Below are 3,867 nucleotides of genomic sequence, written 5' to 3' on the forward strand. Positions count from 1 at the left end.
AGAAAATAAATGGTTAAACTGCTGGTAGCTTAAAAATAGTTGTTTGCTATTTTATTGTAGGCTATAATAATTATTTGGAGAGACCACTCGTGCTGGTGGCAGTTACTGGTTATCAATAATTAATCCCCTTTGGGCTCTAAGGGATTAACCACTTCTTAACTTCCTCTTAATCATTTATCTTGAACTCTTTTGCTCTACATTTCCTTGACATACGTACATACATGAGTCCTCTTTCTATCACAGAGCAATATTAATTATACAAGCATAGAAAATCTTCTCATTAAAGTCCTGAAGCTCATTAGGGAAGTTTAAGTTATTCTAACACTTCCCTGATATTGTTGTATCCATGTAGTGAAGAGTGCTGACTTTCCTGCCAGTTAATTGTCTTATATGAGCTGACCTAAAGACCAAAAGTGCATATTCTATGCTGAGTAGAAGATGGAGTTGTAGCTGTTTTTACTAAAGCAACTAATTAATGTCTCTGCCAAAACACTATTCTTCCTTTAGTGCTATTACAGTAGCACATGCTTGTAAGCTCGTTACAGACATGCTTCATTTTGTACAACGGATGCATTTCTGAAAAGTCAAAGATATTTGGAACCCATCTGAGGTGCACAGAAGATTTGAGGCTAAAGGAAACCTATGCAAAATAATTTGTTAAAGGAAGCACTCTGAGGTATACAGCTATCCTCTAATGGATAAATTTTCTTATAAAGTCATTGTGGGAACACAAAAATAATATTCTGTTAAGCTGAAAGAGCATTGGCAAGACAAAGACTGCAATGCAAAAAAAGGAAAGGAAAAAGGCATAGAGTCAAAAATACGACAGGCAGATTTGGCAATGTCTGAATGTGGTCAGTGAAAGGAGAAAGTCTCACCTTCAGAAAGCAAGCCCACCTAAGACTGATTGTCAAGGAATTTCAGAAATCATCTAAAGCAATAGTGAACAATTAGGGAAGCTGTTGAAGAAAGAGAAAAAAGACTCTTATGTAGTCTACCCAAGTGGAAAGTATACACATAAAAGATTTCCTCTCTCAATGAGTCAATGCAATAGAAAAGGCATTCATGAAATTAACTAAAGTGAGTATCAATTTTAAAGTTCCAAGTCTTTCAAACTAAAGAGTAAATAGCTTGACAAATGTGAACTATTTTTTTTTTTTCAAGTTGCAGGGCAACCATGGGATTAAACAAGCTAAACAAGTATAATTTTCCCACAAGCCTTTACTTACTAAGTATATTAGCATATATGGTAAATCTTCAACAGAAAGAGTGTTTCCCAAATTTAACCCATAGAAATTTTTGTTACAATTATTACCAGGATTAAAGATTAGAGTACCATAAATTATCATAAAGTTGTACTGAAATACAAATAAAGATTATATTAAAAATGACATTAGGAGATGAAATAATTAAGTCTAAGTAGTTGATTAAATTTCATTTAACATATCAAGACTTGGGCAGCCCGGGTGGCTCAGCGGTTTAGTGCCGCCTTCAGCCCAGGGTGTGATCCTGGAGACCCTGGATCGAGTCCCACGTTGGGTCCCCTTCATGGAGCCTGCTTCTCCCTTTGCCTGTGTCTCTGCCTCTGTGTGTGTGTGTGTGTGTGTGTGTCTAATGAATAAATAAATAAAATTTAAAAATAAAATAAAATATCAAGACTTTAGTATTCATGTGGGACTGGACACATAGCTAGTGTAGAATAATGTCTATGTTTGACATGACTACAAAGAGAAGAAATGCATGTGTGCCAACCAGAAAAAAAAAATGGGTTTGCCACTGCTAACAGTAGCAATGCGTTAAGAAATGTATAGTGTCTTCCTCCTGACTAGTCTTTGGAGTGTTCTGTCTCAGAGCTGCCAAGTCAAGATGTCTTCAGGAAATGTCAAAATTGGGCACTCTACCCCCAACTTCAAAGCCATGGTTGTTATGTCAGATGGCCAGTTCAATGATATCAGCCAATCTGACTACAAAGGAAAATCGATTGTGTTCTTCTTTTACCCTCTTCACTTCACCTTTGTGTGGCCTGCAGAGATCATTGCTTCCAGTGACAGAGCAGAAGAATTTAAGAAACTCAACTGCCAAAAAAACAAAAACAAAAAACAAACAAACAAAAAAGAAACTCAACTGCCAAGTGATTGGTGTTTCGGTGGATTCTCATTTTTATTGCTTGGCATCGATCAACATACCCAGGTAACAAGGAAGACTGGGACCCACGAACATTCCTAATACCCATGAACATGGTATTAGATCTCAAGTGTACCAGCATTCAGGACTATGGAGTCTTAAGGCTGTTGAAGGTATTTTGTTCAGGGGCACCTTTATCATTTGGTGATAAAGGTACCCTTCAGCAGATAACTGTGAGTGACCTCCCAGTGGGCTGGTCCCTGGATGAGATTCTGAGACTTCCAGTTAACTGACAAGCATGGGGAAGTGTACTTAGCTGGCTAGAAGCCTGACAGTGATACCATCAAGCCTGATGTCCAGAAGAGCAGAGAATATTTGTCTAAGCAGAAGCGAGCACTGGGCCATTTTAGGGCAGGCTGCAGAGGGCAGCCATGAAGACAGAACCTCCTTTGCACTATTGCCATGCTTAAAACACGAGACTTCAGACTCCGTACAGATGTTGTACAGGACAGGACAGGCCTTTCCTCCAGGGGTTGAGGAGGCCAGGTTCTTCCTCTAGGGAGAATGGCCTGAGCTATGGCTATGGGGCAGGTCAACTGCTGTATACAGTAGTCGGGCATCATTTTTTATCTTTTGTTGCTTCTATTAAACTTGAACTGAGGAAAAAAAAAGCAATATGTGGAGAAATGAATTCTATATGGCTGATTGACATCCTGCAGATTAAAATTCGGCTGAATGTGTGTAGTCACAAGCCTCTATAGGTTTGAGCATGAAAAATAAACAAAAGGTAGAGAAGATCTAACTCCCAAGGGTTGCCAAACTGTTGTAGTTTCCTTAGCACATCCCAAGTATCACACAACTTGTAAAGTGTTCTTTACTATTTATACACATTGTTGCTTCATACAACATAGAAATTCCTGTATCATAGTATGTAAGCTGGGTTATAAAAGCCTCAAACTTTTCAATTACCACCTATAGACAGGATCCTATTAAGATTGTATTTATTTATTTATTTGAGAGAGAGTGCACAAGCAGGGTGAGCGGCAGAGGGAGATGACATGATCCTTTTTTACAAACATATAACCAATATGATTTGTGGTCTCAGGCCAGATTTTTTTTACTTAAAACTCGGATTTTGACTGAAACATCTGGGTGGGTAGTGAACAAGAGAAATCTGTGGGGTAAGGGTGAGGAGTTGAAGAGTTGGGTTTTACCACACTGGTACATGTAGGTGAAGATTTTTAGTAAGCAAATGAACATCCACATCTGAAGTTCAAAACTAAGTTGACTAAAGATTTGGAATTCACCAACAACTGATAGAAAATGAAGCCAGTGAAGTTGTGAAGATCATTCAGATGGGCTGTTTAGTATATAATAATATGAGAAAAAGTCTAAGGAGAGAAAAGCTCATTATTTAATGCTTAACCAGAGAAAAGCAAGAACTCCTTTCAGAATGACAATTGAACAAAGCCTGTTTTATATGAAAGTACATCATATTATTGCCTTTCATTTAGTTTATTTTCTCAGGCCTTGCAAATCACACATACACACAAACACACACACACACACATGCAGAGTTCATAATTGTGGTTGTGGTACAAGAATGCTATAATAGCAAAAATGTTTACCCAATATTTACTGTGTGCCAGGCAATGTGCTAAGTGTTTTATATAAAGTAAATCATTTAATCTTCATAATAGCCTATTCTAGTCACTTGTTGCCATTAGTGAACTAAACTAAAGG

The 3,867-nt window shown here is 37.7% G+C and overlaps 1 pseudogene; it reads left to right on the forward strand.

Annotated features, from left to right (window-relative positions):
* Positions 1–1,831: 1,831 nt before the first annotated feature.
* LOC112657921 (peroxiredoxin-1-like) lies at positions 1,832–2,559 on the forward strand (annotated as a pseudogene).
* The last annotated feature ends 1,308 nt before the right edge of the window (positions 2,560–3,867 follow it).

This window comes from Canis lupus, chromosome 8 (genome assembly GCF_003254725.2).
Source record: "Canis lupus dingo isolate Sandy chromosome 8, ASM325472v2, whole genome shotgun sequence".
Lineage (NCBI taxonomy): Eukaryota > Metazoa > Chordata > Mammalia > Carnivora > Canidae > Canis > Canis lupus.